Below are 16,447 nucleotides of genomic sequence, written 5' to 3'. Positions count from 1 at the left end.
CTTTTGTGAGGACAAGTATAATAATTCTGCAAATATTCATATAGTACTTCTTTCCTGTTAGTCAACAAATGAAAGAGGTAAAAGATTTATCAGAAAGACAACCAGAAAAAGAATGAGAGACTTAACAACAGATTGTACATATCTGAAAAATGGATTAGTAAACTGGAGGATATGTCAGTAGAAAATATCCTTACCAAAGCACAAAAAAACAAAAAAGATGTATTGTATAGAAATATGCTAGACATGTGTAGGACACAACCAAAAGAGCTTATATACTTATAATTGGAGTCATAGAGAAGAAAAAAGAGCACACAGGATAAATGCAATATTTTAAGAATTAAAGACAGCATTTTTCAAATTGATGAGGCATCAAGCTATGAATTCAAGAAACATTAAATATAGCATAGAGTAAATACAGAGCCAAAGTACTTAGGGAAATTATTGTGAAACAGCTGTAAACCAAAGAACAAGTGAGAATATTAAAAGTACTTAGGAAAAAAGACAGGCTAAGTGTCAAAAGAGCAATAATAAGACTGAAAGCTAATTTCTCAATAGAAACATTGAGAGCCAGAAGCTGATGCAATGACATTTTAAAAGTACTATAGAACAATATTGCCAATTTAGAATTCTATATTCAGTGAATATATCCCTCAAAAGTAAAGGCAAAAATAAAAACATTTCAGACCATCACAACTGAGAAAATACCTATACTAAGTGGAAATACCTAAAAGCAGAATAAAAATAATCTCACACAGAAATTTGGAAATGCAAGAAGGAACAAAGAGTAAATATGAGTATTTCTAAATGAATTTAGACTAAAAAGAAAAGGGGAATATCTTATTAAGTATAATATATTTAGAATTGTAATGCATGAGTAACACAAAAGTTGGGAAGTAGAAATGGAGTTAAAGTGTTCTAAGATCCTAGTATTATCTGGATTTTGGTAAAATCCTAACTTATATTAGACTCTAATAAATCAAGGATACATGTTATAATCTCATAACCATTAAAAGTTATTTTGTACAAGCAAAAAATTAATAGGGGAGATGGGGAGATAAATGGAAAAAAATTAAATACTTGATTAATCCAAACAAAGGCAAGAAAAGAAAGGAAAATGAACATTAATTTCAAACCTAAACAAATAGTAAATCTGTAGATATGAACTCAAACTTATTCTGTAATTACATTAAATGTAAATGTTAATAAATATTGTCAGGCTGAATAAACCTATGAAAAAATACTCAATGTCACTAATCATTAGAAAGATGCAAATTAAAACCACAATGAGGAATGGCTACCATCAATAAATCAACAAATAAGTGCTGGTGAGGATGTGGAGAAAAGGGAACCCTAGTATTCAGACAGTGAAATTTAAGGCAATTAAGTGGGACATTTTATGATAATACAGTCAATTCCAAATATATATGTAGTTTTATAGATGAATACTTTTTTTGAAAAAAATTAGGAAAAAAGAAAATATTGGATGATAATGTTTGTCTTTCTTCAGATAAATTTCACTTTAGAAACCCTCCTTTTATTGTAACCCAGTTTTAAGTAATCAAAAATGTCATTGCAACTATTAATTTCTTTGTTTGTAATGTATGTTTGTGAGATAATGAACCATTTTTTTCCCTACTGTGTAAATGACACTATGGAGACTAATAAGCACTTTTATAAGTTGTAAAACTCTTTTAGGTCACTGGGATACCTCTCAGGAAATTAGCAAAATAAGTAAAATATATATATTTTACAGCCATAACTGCAAATATTTAGATAAAAGTTAACAGAACTACAAGGAAATCCACAGTCATAGCAGAGAGGACTTTAAATTTCCTTTCTTTAACTGTTAGAATAAGCAGACAAAAAAAATCAGAATCTAAAAGATCTGAATAGAACAATTAGTAAGCTTGATCTAAGTTATAGGTAAAAAATATTGCACCAAAGATTATAGGATATACATTCCTTTCAGACACACTTGGGACATTTACTAAAATTGATTATGCTGGGCTTCAACAAATTTCATAAGATTAAAGTAATTCATAATATGTTTACTGACCACAGTGGAATTTATTAGAAATCAATAATGAGAATACAGCATATGAAACTTTGTAAGGTGCAGCTAAATCTTTGCTCAGAGGGAAATTTATACCCTCAATTGCATATATTAGAAAAAAAGAAAGATGTGAAAATTAATCATCTAAGTCTCCTGAAACATCTAGAGAAAGAAGAGGTAGTTAAGTCCTATGAAAGTATAATGAAAGAAATAATAAGATAAGAGCAGAAATTAAATGGACAAATGTACCTTAAAAAATAATACAGGCAAAAGTTCTAGTCTGAAACAGCTAGGAATTGATAAGCCCTCAGGGAGGACTATTGAGAAAGAGAAGAGACAGGCAAAATAACTAATATAAGTGAAGAAAAAAAGGTGTCATTACAGATATACAGACATTAAAAGATAAGATCTTATAAACAACTTTATGCTAATAAGTTTGAAATTCAAATGAAATGGATAAATTTCTAGAAAAACAGAACTTTCCAAAACTGATACAAGAATGATTGGAGTTTAGAAAGCACTACACTTGGCTAAAGGGAAGTGGTTATAAAATATTCTAGCTAAGTTATTCTCAACCCTGACTGCTATACACTAGTGTCATCTGGGAAGTTTTGAAAATGACCTCCTAACCTCCAGATTCTTGGCCTCTCCCCTAGAAATTCCGATTCAGTTGATGGAGCCCAGACATGAGGTGTTTATTTTTTAAACGTTCCCGGAAGTGATTCTGATGTGCAGTTAAAGTTGAGATCTCCTGTTGTAGATTGAGAGATTGTTGTGTCCATGGGCATGAAGAATTGAATGCCCTCTACTCTATATAGGAAACTGCAAGAGCAAAGGCAGGAAAGGTGGGCCCCAATGGAATAATTTAGTGCTGTATCTGGGACAGTGACTCTCAGATGGTAAGTGGTGAGCAGGGAGTACATGTATAGTATAAGCCAGTGCCTTTCAAAGACATCAGTTGATTAGTTTATAACCCAAGTGTTCTTTTAAATTTTAAAAACATTTAAAGAGAGTCTGAAATGTATATGTTTGACAGAAGGGGATATGGGTATAATTTCTTTTCTTGTTTTAAAAAATTGAAGTATAATTCACATAAGATTAACTTTTTAGTGTACAATTCAGTGGCATTTAATATATTCACAATGTTATGGAACCACCAACTCCTCTAGTTCCAAAACATTTCATCACCCCACAAGAAAACCCCATTAAACTGTCACCTGTATCTCCCCAACCTGCACCCCGTTTCCTCAGCCTCAGGCACCTATCATCTGCTTTCTGTCTGTATGGATTTACCAATTACAGATATTTCATATAAATAAAATCATGCAATATGTGACCTTTCTGTTAAGGTTTTTTTCACTTAGTCTAATGTTTTCAAGGTATATCCACATTGTAGCATCATTAGTACTTTATTCACTATTATCCTATCGAATAAAAGACAGAAAGGGTAATTAACCGTACCTCCGCTACGCTTCCCATTGGCTAATCAGGGCGATATGCAAATTAACTGCCAACCAAGATGGCGGCCGGCAGCCACGCAGCTGAAGCGAACATGAGGCTTGCTTGCTTCAGTGATGGAGGAAGCCAAGGCCCCCCGCCTGCCACGGCCTGGCTCTGAGCTCCAAAAGCAACAATGTTTCAATTATAGAAGCTAAACAAACCCCAGATACCTGCTTTCAGCCTGCCGCGGCCTCAGAGCTGGGAGTGCCAGTGATGGCAACAATGTTTCAATTATAGAAGGTAAATAAATCTCAGAATAAAAAAGAAAAAGAAAAAAAGGAGAGGCTGGAAGCTTCAGTCGCTGGCCAGCCTAAAAACAGCCCTCAGCCCCTCACCCAGACTGGCCAGGCACCCCAGTGGGGACCTCCATCCTGAAGGGGGTGTGGCCAGCCTGAAAACAGCCATCAGCCCCTCATCCAGGCCGGCCAGGCACCCCAGTGGGGTCCCCCACCCTGAATGGGGTGTGACCAGCTGCAAACAGCCATCAGCCCCTCACCCAGGCTGGCCAGGCACCCCAGTGGGACCCCCACCCTGATCTGGGACACCCTTCAGGGCAAACCAGCTGGCCCCCACCCGTGCACCAGGCCTCTATCCTATATAGTAAAAGGGTAATATGCAAACTGACCCTAACAGCAGAAAGACTGGGAATGACTGGTCACTATGACACACACTGACCACCAGGGGGCACACACTCAATGCAGGAGCTGCCCTCTGGTGGTCAGTGTGCTCCCACATGGGGGAGCTCTGCTCAGCCACAAGCCAGGCTGATGGCTGCCAGTACAGCGGTGGTGGTGGTAGCCTCTCCTGCCTCCTCAGCAGCGCTAAGGATGTCCGACTGCAGCTTAGGCCTGCTCCCCGCTGGCAAGTGGACATCCCCCGTGGGCTGCCAGGCTGCCAGAGGGATGTCTGATTGCCATCTTAGACCCAATCCCCCGGGAGCAGGCCTAAGCCAGCAGGTGGTCATCCACCGAGGGGGTCCCAGACTGCGAGAGGGCACAGGCCGGGCTGAGGGACCCCCCACCCCGAGTGCACAAATTTTTGTGCACCGGGCCTCTAGTAGCTGAATAATACTCCATTGAATGTATATACCACATTTTGTTTAACCATTCATCTGTTGATAGACATTTGGGTTATTTTTACTTTTTGGTTAGAGAATAGTGCTGCTATGAACACTCATGTAGAAGTATTTGTTTGAGTATCCATTTTCAATTGTTTTGCATACATATCTTAGAGTGGAGTTGCTGAGTCATATGGTAATTCTATGTTTAACTTTTTGAGGAACCACAAAACTTTTCCACAGCAGCTACTACATCAGTTTATGTTCCCTGGTTTGAAGTGATATAGCATTGTGAATTTGATTTGTATTTCCTTAATGATTAATGATGTTGAGCACTTTTTCATATGCTTGCTGGCCATTTATATATCTCTTTGGAGAAATTACTATCCAGGCCCATTGCCCATTTTTAAATTGGGTTGTTCATCTTTTTTGTTGTTGAGTTGTAAGCCTTCTTTATGAATTCTGGATATTAAATCTTTATCAGACATATCATTTGCAAGTATTTTTTCCTGTCCTCAGAATTGTTACATTTTAAGGCCTAAAATTAAGTGCAGTATTATCTGCTGCCTTGCTTATCTGGTGAAACCAAGAGGGCCTTGAGTAGCCCTGATCCACTCTTCTCCTGTGGACAAGTTCCTCTATTCAAACAACCTTCCTTATCCACCAATAAGCAGGTGTAGTTCCTGCTGATCCCTGAGTAGTGAATTTCAGTTCTTTGCCAGCTGGAAATTATGGAAACAAACCAATCACATCCTCTTTCCCATAGGAACCAGTCATCACTACATCCTTTTGATACTACAAAACTTGCCTCTCACGGTTTCTAGTTGTTCAATAATGTTGATCTTAAACAAATAGACAGCCAGATACCTCTCCAGCAAAATGGGTTTATTATTCAGGTACAGCAAAGAACTGCAATGTAGGACATGTGGTCTAATGTTGAATCATGTGCAAGTCCAGAGAAACAAAGGAGAGAAACTGTTTTTAATATAGGCGGGGGGGAGCGGGGGGGGGGGCTGTTGTAAATGAGGAGTCCATTGGAGCAAACTGAAAATTGGAAGTATAGTGACTTTTGGCTGAGTTATGGCAGTCTCCCATTGGTTGAGCTGTTACTGGACAAGGAGGAATCTTTTCTTCCTCTGCTGAGGTATAATGTATCACTTCCTGTTGGAGATGCAAGATACCTACCTCTCTTCCTGTTGGAGTCAGCAGTGTACCTTACATGAGACATGCATGAGAGTTCTCTCTTCTAGCCTTCTGACTCCATTTTAAATGAGGTTTTTGTTTATTAATTTCACACTATGTTCCCAGTTGTAGCTATGTGACCCTACATGGCATAAGATGTCCTTCCCTGGGCTATGAGTATATGTGACTACTAACGTGCTCTCAGTTTCACCTATCCAGTGTCCGATGTCCACTGTCAGATGTTCAACCATTCCCATAACCCTAGGGCAGTAATCCCTCTCTTATCAATGGAGTGAATACAAAGCAATTAAAACAGGTGTTTCACTACCTTTAGAGTGTCCTTTGATGCACAAAAAATTTAAATTTTGATTAGATGTATTTTGTCTATCTTTTTTGTTTGAAAATGCTTTTGGTTTCATATCTAAAATCGATGGTCAAATCCAACATCTTGAAGAGTTTTCTTGTAATAGTTTAATCATTTTATATTTTAGTCTTTGATGAATTTTGAGTTACTATTTGTATATGTTATGAGGTAGGGGTCCAACTTCATTGTTTTGTATTTGTATTTCCAGTTGTTTCTGCACCATTTGTTGGAGAGACTATTTTCCCCCATTGAATATCCTTGGCATATTTGTTAAAAATCAATTAGCCATAGTTGTTGTTGTTTTTTTCTGGACTCTCATTTGTAGTCCATTGGTCTATATGTCTGTACTTACACCACCACCACAATCAGTTTTGAAATTGAGAAGTGTGAATCCTTCAACTTTGTTTTTCCTTTTCAACACTGTTCTGGCTATTTAGGGCTCTCGTAATTCCATATGAATTTTAGGATCCTTTTTTCTGTTTTGCACAGGAAAAAAAAAAAAAGGCCTTTCAATGCCATTGGATTTAGTTTGCTAGTATTTCATTGAAGACTTTTGCATCTATATTTATGAGGAAAATTGGTCTATAGTTTTCTTACGATGTCTCTGTCTGTAGTATTTTTTTAATAATTCCTTTCAATTTTGTAAGATCTTTAAGAATGTCTCCATTTTAATTTCTGATTTTAGTTATTTATGCCTCCCTTTTTTAATCTAGCTAAAAGTTTGTTAGTTAGGTTGACCTTTTCAAAGGATTGATTTTTGGTTTTGTTGATTCTCTCTTATTGTTTTTCTGTCCTCTGTCTTGTTTATCTCCACTCTAATCTTTATTATTATTTATTCTTCTAGCTTTGGATTTTGTTTTCTGTTCCTTTGGATGTAAAGTGAGGTTATTGATATGATATGGTTTTTATGTCAGTGTTTATACCTATAAGTTTTTACATCTCATAAATTTTGGTATGTTGTGTTTTTATTTTCATTTGTCTCTCACTATTTTCTAATGTCCCTTGCAATTTTTTCTTTGATCCGTTGGTTGCTTAAGAGAGTTTGTTTAATTTTCACTTATTTGTGAATTTTCTAGTTTTTGTTTCATTATTGATTTCTAGTTTAATTCCATTGGGATGGAGAAGATAGTTTGTATAATTTCAATATTTTTTAAATTTATTAATACTTGTTTGTGGTCTAACTTGTTTTGTGGTCTATCCTAGAGAATGTTCCACATGCATCTGAGAAGAATGTGTATTCTGTTGTTGTTAGATGCAGTGTCTATATGTGTGTGTTAGGTTAGGTGGTTTATAGTGTTGCCAAGTCCTCTATATCCTTATTAATCTTCTGTCTAGATACATTATTGAAAGTGGGATATTAAACTCTCCAACATTATTGTAGAACCACTTCTTCCTTCATTTGTCAATGTTAGCTTCAATAACAACAACATAAAGGTAGAAGACAGGTGTAGAGGAGCAGTTTTTATTATGCTATGGAAGCTAAGTAGGTATCAATTCAAATTAGATTGTTATAAGTATACATTTTGGCATCTATTGTATGGTGCATATGTTTTTAATTGTTATTTCTTATTGATGAATGTTTGATAGAGTATAGCCACCCCAGCTCTCTTTTGGTTACTATTTACATAGAATATGTTTTCCATCTTTTCACTTTGAACCTATTTGTGTTTTTGGATTTAAAATGAGTCTCTTCTAGGGAGCATGTAGTTGGATCATGTGTTTTATTCATTCTGCCAATCTCTCTGCCTTTTGATTGGAGAGTTTAATCTGTTTATACTTAGTATAATTAGTGGTATGGAAGGACTTCTGCCATTTTTCTATTTGTTTTCCATATTTCTTATAACTTTTTTGTCTAAGGTAATGTTTTCTGCTCTGTTCCCTCATTTCCTCCATTACTGCCTCTTTTTATTTTCTTAATGGATTTTTGTAGTGTACCATATTGATTATCTTCTCATCCTTTTCAGTATATTTTAAAGATATTTTCTTATTGGTTACTCTGCAAATTATAATTTACATCTTATTATTTATAACAATCTAATTTGAATTGATACCTACTTAGCTTCAATAGCATATAAAAACTGCTCCTCTACACCTGTCCTCCCACATTTATGTTGTTGTTATTGTGACAAATTACATCTTTATACATTACTAGTGACCCGTCACACGAAATCCCACGAGACCCGGGACCCCTCCCCCCTCCTTAACTCCCCCGCTCCCCGTGCCATGGGATCACCCCGAGTCTTGGAGTGTTGCCCCGATGCCCCACCTCCAGGCCATGCGCAGCGGCTGCCGGGCCCTGCCCCCGAAGCGTGCACATGGGGCCATGGAAACCCCAGCAGAAGTTGTGCGAAGCAGCTGCTGGGACTCCCGCGCCCCCGCGGGGCCACAGGAACCCTGGCGGAAGCCATGCTGAGCGGCTGCCGGCCCCACCCCCACTGCCCCACCCCCACTGTGCGTGCTGCCATCTTGTGATGGCATTACTGCGTGAGGATCAATTTGCATATTACCTCTTTATTATATAGGATGTTCCCATAATACTGCCTTTTTTATTTACCTGTATACTTACCTTTATTAGAGTTCTTTATTCTTTATGCAGCTTTGAGTAACTGTCTCGTTTCCTCCCATTTCAACCTTAAGGCCTGAGACTTAATGCTTGCAGGTAGGTTAGCGATCGGCAGAGGTGAAAGCCTCGGGTCTTCTCAGACCTTTTCTGAGCATGCATCCTGTTCTGGGCATATGAGTAGCTTCTGTGTTCCCCAGGGTCTATAGGCACTTTTGAATGCCCTAATTTCTCAAAGAAACTCTCCCCACCCTTTCCTCCCAGGCTTCAGGTAGTCTGTTGTATGTCTCAGCCTTAATCTTTTGCACGGCAAGGCTCTGGGTCGTTTGTTTGTCATACATCTTCAACACAGTACCCTGCTTTTCACCTTTGAGTGAGTTCTGACTAGGCAAAACAAAGGCGGGCACCTTGCATTAGTCCTTTAGGTAGTTCCTAGACAAGTTAGAACAGACCTACACAATTTTTTGTATAATAAAAAAGAACCAGAGATGAGGGCCCCACACTGGAATGTAGGCTGCTGTCTTTGAGACTACTGCTGAGCTAAAGAGGGAGTTGGAGGCAGGGTAGGTAAAAATGCTCCAAAACTTTCCTCCTGACTTTGAGTTTCCTTTTCCTTGGTTCAACTTCACCTGATTGTTGTAATAAACCTTTGACTATTTTCCAGAGTTTTGTCAAAGTTGATTCTGTTAGTTTTTGCTTATTATTATTTTTTAATGTATCCCTGGAAGCTCAAGTCCTCAGATCTACCTACTCCATCATTTTCACTGACCTCATTCCGTTTGTTTAATGATGAAAAACGTTCCTTATAAGAGATAAAGGAAACCCTAGATGATTTTAAATAAGAGAACACCATGACCAGATATGTCTTTGACAAAGATTATCTTGTAGTTTTGTGGAGAATGATCACCCCTCCCAACCTTCCCTAGGTTCCATATTAATAAAAACTAACTCTCTTTCTAGATTTTTGTCAAATTTGTGCATGATGACTTAAAATATTAGTTATGTAGGAAAATCACTTTGGGAGTTTGAAGGAAGGGTGTCCTCAGAATGATAAATATTCTTTCTTCTGCACTCTAATTTGTGAAGGAATAGCTTAACATGTGAACAACTCCAAGTGGTGTGCCCCAGTATGAGTAGTAGTGATAATTTGTTTATTGATTGATTGATTTTCCTAAGCAATCTGGGAGGGCAGCTAGGTTTAGGTGATTATGTTACCCGCTTTTTTTGGCAGCCAGTAGAACCACAGGAATTGCATTTTTGTGAAATAACTTTATATTCCCCCTTCTACTGAAACACATATTGTATTTTATTGATTCTATATACATATTTTTGACATTTTAATATTGCTAAAAATGAAATGCACCTTACAATTAGTGGCATGTCACATTATGATAGATAGCATTTATCTGTCTTAGATTTTATGAACTATCAAATTCTTTGGCTGGTTTTATGCACTTTAATAAAGCACTTGAAAGCCTTTTTGGAACAACATAGATGCATAAATATATAAAAATACTTTTATTGATTATTCTTGTTGACTGAGTCAACCTCTTAGTTATTCTTAGCCTGTATCACCAAAAGAGCAGATTAGACATGGTTTTCTTTTCTCCTGTCAGTTTGATGTAAACCTTTCCAGGGTATTAGGTGGAATCAGGTCTTCATGGGAGATGGGAAATACGAATTGAATGACTCATTGGACAAATTATACTTAATGTAATACACCTAGGAATCCTCAGCCTCTGCCCTCTCTGATTAGCTGCCTCATTTGCCTGTTGGCATGTGAAATATTAGAGTTCAAAGCCCTCTGTAGCCAGTTTTGCTGTGGTTTGGGGGACTTGTTCTTTCCTTTGTCTGGCCTGTTTGAAACACAGGTCTGGACTGCTGCCTTGCCTAAATCATTTCTTGTGCACCTGCACACTGTAAAGGGAAACTCTGAAATCTTTGCTGCATTTCATTTTGAGGCACAGACCACAAAACACGAAGGAATGTAACCAGAGTCCAGCTGCAATGTTCTTTTCCCCCTATTTCTTCTTTCACTGAGGACTGAAAAGTAGGTTTTAAAGTGATTTTTTAAAATGAAATGTATTAGTCATTGCTCTTGTGCTGCTTAACTGTCTGTTAGATAATACATTCAGAATGGATCAGTGAGACAGTCATTGAGCTAGCACATAGCTGGTCAGAGCATATGGCTTTTTCAAGCCCTCAAAAGAGGTCTGAAATTTTTTGTTTTAGTCTCCGAAGGAGAAATAAGGGGTGGTATAATTGGCAGGCACTTCTGAAAGTGCTTGGCCTGTTCAATACAAGGCTTTTACAAATCCCTAAAAGATGGTCAGCTATTTTTCTGTAGTGGGATTACTGGAACCTAGAGAAATGTTAATGCTGCTTTTCCCATTTTCTTGATTATTTTTGTACTTATATTTATTCCTATGGACGATCTTGACTAAAACCCCAGGAGTTGCCTTTTTTACTTGATTGACTGATTTTTATAAGATACAGAAACTGTAGAGTACAAGAAGATTGTGATGTGTCCAAAACCAGATAATATTGGGTCCAGATCCTCGTCATTGCATGTGCATGTGATGCTAACGAGAGAAGGAATGGTGTGCTTTAATGATCTGCCACCTTTTTTTGTGACTGGATACATAAGGCAGTCATGCACACTTATCTATAAAGAGACTGGCCAGACAGCGAGGTCCCTGAGCCTGTGGTTTTGAGTCTTTATTTTTCTTGCAGCCACCTTTGCATGTCTGGAAGTTTATGGAGCTTCCCCTTCAGCATAACTAGGTTGCATTTTGCCATGAATGAAGAGACAAAGGAATTTGCCGAGTGGCAGTGAGCAGACAGATTCCCCCGTCTCTGTGTTCCTTCAGCCTACCCCTCTGGCCTGGCAACATTACCTTCTTGCATAAGTGAATGATACTTTTCCCCCCAAATGATGTCTTCTTGAAGAGTTAGAATACATTATTTGTATGAGAAGTGAATTCTCTATAGGAATAGTGACTGGCACCTGGGATTTTGTTGGCATAAGGCTTATATTGAAAACATAAGCGTTTTCAGACTGATGTAATTCTGACTCCTCATTTATGTTATTACCTGCTTCAGGCATACTTAAACACCTGTTGACAGCATCTTATATTTAGAATTATAGATTCCTTTCTATAAAAGGTTTCAGCTTCTGTTTGTTAATCAAGCTGTTGGGTTCAGAAATGGTTGCTGTTTTCACTAAATCAGCATCTGTTTGCTTTCATGGCAGCCAATGAAATCTGATGGCTTCGTTCCAGAAGTGGGAGATTTTTACGTGTGCTTAGGCTTACGTTTTCAACTCTTCTACTGTTTATCCTGTAAACTTGAACATTTCTTATAACCTTTCATCTTCATTTTATTATAGGTTGTTACTCAAATGCAGGCATTTAGAGCACTCAGGAGCCAAGACCTCAATTCCTTAAAACTGAACAATGAATGTGATGACTTGAGGCAATGGGTAGACCACTGCTTTGGCTTTCTGTTTTTCCTTGCTGTGCAACTTAAAAGTATAATCAAATATTTTCTAGGGTGACTAATATTACTGAAATGAATGAAATTATTAAGTCTTTTATATTTGCCATTTGATTACAGGAATGTGACCTAATTGAAAAATCTCTGTTCATGTAAAAACTCCCAAAAGTCTATAGTTCGATTCCATTAGAACTACCTAAGGGTACACCATGGGACAGGCATGAAGATGAAAAAAAAACATATGCTCGTGTAGAATTGTAGACTGTGTTTTAGAATAAGACAATAAAAGTCTATAGTTCGATTCCATTAGAACTACCTAAGGATACACCATGGGACAGGCATGAAGATGAAAAAAAAAACATATGCTCGTGCAGAATTGTAGAGTGTGTTTTAGAACAAGACAGAAGATTACTAGGTCATAGGATTAATTTTTCATTTCACAAATGAAGAAGAAGCAGGTTGAAAGATGAAGTGAGGTCATATCACAAGTTATAAGCATTCCCTCTGATATGGCCCACTGAGGAAAGCAAGCCCAGAAGATGGTGCGCTTATTGTAGTGGGTACTTTTAAGCAAGCATTAAGGAGGTGTAAGAAATGTGTTTATCAAAATGAGTTCGTGTCTGAAAAAGACCCCTTTTCCTAATTTAGGGAAAGGCCCCCAGTGAAAAATGACGTGATGTGAATCCATATATGTTAAGCAGAGTCACTACGTTAAGTTCTCATTGAAAATGTTAATTATTTAAATCCCATTTATCAGTTGGTTCACTTGACTTTTTCTCTCTAAAAAGTACAATGTAAAATGCCCCTCTTCTCCCATTTATCAGTTGGTTCACTTGACTTTTTCTCTCTCTCTGAAAAGTACAATGTAAAATGCCCCTCTTTCCTTCTTTCTTGCCTCGGCTTGTTTATACTTGGTGGAGTTTGTTTTATATTTTTAATTATTTAGGACTTTGGAGTTATGTTGGTGTCACTGAGTGACTGTGGTAATGTCCTCTCTGAGTCTTGGTTCACCTCGTACAATACCTATTCCACTAGATTAACATGAGTATTAAATAATGCACAGTGTTTGGCATATAGAATATGCTCAATAAAATTTTGCAACCATTATGTATACATTGAGTTTTACAACAGGAATTCCCAGCAGCCTTGTAATTCTTCTTACTATTTCTAGGTGCTTAAAGGAAAGGTGGGCCTAAGAGAAGGTTAAGGAAAATTTTAAATGCAACCCAGCGGCATAGTGTGAAGTTTCCTTTTGTCATAATGCCATGAGGTACATCATCCTTTAGTGAGCGGTGTAAATGCAGAGGACTGATGAGGTTTCCCACAGTTCAGGGAAAAAAGCTTTTGCTGGTCTGAAGGCTTGTCTCTTTCACTGCAAGTACTCAGGGCATTCACTGCCTGATGCCTACTAATGAGTTAAGCAAGTGTGTCTTAGAAGCTGTTACATAGTGAATGCTGAAGCCCTTATTCTTAAAAGGAATGTTGAGCATGTTCCAACTACATAGTTCCCTGCCTGGCCTACTACTTTTTTTGTCTTGTACTAGTTTTCTTTTAGTTTATAACCTATGCTCAGTCAAACTATTGTTTTCCAAACACATCACATTATTTCCCACTTTGATACTCTTGGTCCATGCTATACTGCTTACTTGGAATGCCTTCCCTAGGATCAAAATTGTGGATGAACATAAGGCCCTTCCCTTATTATCTAAAACTTGATTTCCCATAGTTTGCTGGACTCCTATAGCCTTCTGTAATCCTATCAACAATTCTCAGAAATGAAGTGTGATTATATATACACTCATTTCATTTTAACAGTGATATGAGTGGTGTATTAGAGTTATTTGTCTGATTCTTGTCAAAATATTTTCAGTATAGAAACTACATCTTAATTTACTCCACTGCTTTGCAGAGAGACCTGTATTGTGTAGACACTCAATAAAATATTTCTTGAATTGAATAGGAGAGCAAAAGGGATGTTCAGTTTTTGCAAATGCTATTAGGTAATCTGACACTCCATACTGTAGCTCATAGTTTTAACTCTAGATGTTCTGGCCAGGATCATCATTATTTCATACAGTCCCTCAGGACCATGGCAAGCTATTAACTTCTGTGCCTATTGTAATCCAAGGCACAGGCGACAGCGTTGATGGGGTTGTGTTCAGGAGTGAGAGGAAAGAGCATGTTTTAAAATAAGGGATCCCCATGGAAATTTAGGCAGGAGAGATCAACAAAATAAAAGTGCAGGTGGGGTTGCTGGGTGAGACAGGAAATGAACACCTTATGAAGATTAGGCATTCGACTGAGAGAGGGGGAATGTGGAAAATGAGTCACAGCTATTTCATCGCTGACACTTGAAGCGTATTGTTGTGTGTGTTGTTTTTAATGAAGTGTGCTTTTATGGTGCTGATGTTATTATCTGGACGAGGAAGTCTTCCCTAGTATTATTGTCATCTCGGCTTTCTGCAACCAACTAAATTAAAATACAGTAATGTAACGGGACAGTGGGGTAAAAAAGAAAACCAGATGACTCTGACATGTGACCCCAACTTGAACTTAACTGCTTTTCTGGTTTGCCGTTTACTCACATCAGAGGAGAGGCTGGATGTGATGCTCGAGGGGTGGAGGGGCAGAGGGATAATACTCAGGCATTGGCAACAGTAGGTTTACAGTTGTGAGTACAGAAAACACAGTTTATTCTGAGAGAACCAAGACGTCAGCATAGGTGAAGGCCTGTACTCGCCACCTCCCACAGCCACATCAAAATTAAAACCAAAATACAGAACAACCATCATTCAGAACCGCCTGAAACCTGGCTGAATGGAAGTCCTACAACTAGGGAAGTAAAGAAGAAAGCATGTTCTAGTAAATGGCCCCTAAGTATCTGAGCTGCTGAGTGTGGAAGAGAGCTGTCCAAGCAAAGGCTAGATGCAACAAGACATATACGCCTGCCCAAAACAGGTATTGTACCTTCCCGTTCGTTGACCAAAGCCTCTAGTTTCTCACTTCGCCTGATAAGAGACTTCACTTTAAATTGCTCAGTAATTTTGTTTTAGGCATAGATAAAAGAAGGATATGTTTATAATTTAATCTTTAGTCTACATAAAAATAAAAATTACTCTCAGCCCTGACCAGTTTGGCTTAGTAGATAGAGCATTGGCCTGCGGACTGAGGGGTCCCAGGTTCGATTCCGGTCAAGGGCATGTACCTTGGTTGCGGGCACATCCCCAGTGGGAGGTGTGCAGGAGGCAGCTGATTGATGTTTCTAACTCTATCCCTCTCCCTTCCTCTCTGTAAAATATCAATAAAATATATTTTAAAAAATTACTCTCAAAGATGATTAGCTTTAAATGGTTAATATCAATATACATTTATTAATTTACTTGAAGCATAGTAATATATCTTTATAAAGTGTTTTAGATCACAGATTGGTTATCATAAATATGACTAATTTGACTAAAACACATGCTTGCTTCCATATAGAATTATCTAACAGAGATAAACCATATTGGCATTTAAGTAATAAAAATTGCATATTCTAAAGTTAGGAAAGGAGAAACTGTGGCTTTCTCATTTTACTCTTCTGAAAGAACTTCAGCATCAAACACACCTTAAAAAAGTTACTTTTATCTCATTAGCCTCTGCATTTGCCTAAAAATGAAGATAATGGCTTTAGAGAAATAAGAATAAAAGAGAGTTTACATAAAATTATTGCATATGATAGTCACTCAGAAATGTCTGTACACAGAATAAATGCATATATTAGTCACATTAACTTCTTTCTCTTCTGCCTGTACTCTTTGATCTTACTTCATTCTAGTAGAAAAGAGACTCAGGCTTTTAGAATTGAAATAGTCCAGGGCTTTCAATTAAGAAAGGATCTTTTAAATAATCTCAGAAATGCATAGACCATAATAAGAGAAAAGTTTCATAAATTTGATTTCATTAAAAAACTTGTTTATAACTAAATGAAAAGGCAAGCCACAGATCAGAAGATGTTTAGAGCACAGAGATTAACCAAGGGCCAGTATCTAGAATATATAAGGAAAACCTTTATATATCAACTAGAGGCCTGATGCATGAAATTCTTGGAGCAGGGGGGACCCCTTAGCCCAGCCTGCACCCTCTCGTAATCCAGGACCCCTTGCTCCTAACCACCCGCCTGCTTGCTACTTACTGCTTGGCTCGCTGCTCCTTACTTCCCACTGCATACTCCTTACTGGTTAGCTCGCTGCTCCT

The 16,447-nt window shown here is 37.7% G+C and overlaps 1 protein-coding gene across 9 annotated transcripts in view; it reads left to right on the top strand.

Moving 5' to 3' along the window:
- Positions 1-16,447, top strand: part of UVRAG (UV radiation resistance associated) — a 283,373-nt gene that overhangs the window by 161,079 nt on the left and 105,847 nt on the right. The window lies entirely within an intron of this gene.

This window comes from Myotis brandtii, unplaced genomic scaffold, assembly GCF_000412655.1.
Source record: "Myotis brandtii unplaced genomic scaffold, ASM41265v1 scaffold244, whole genome shotgun sequence".
NCBI lineage: Eukaryota > Metazoa > Chordata > Mammalia > Chiroptera > Vespertilionidae > Myotis > Myotis brandtii.
This window is presented reverse-complemented; position numbering and strand designations above follow the sequence as displayed.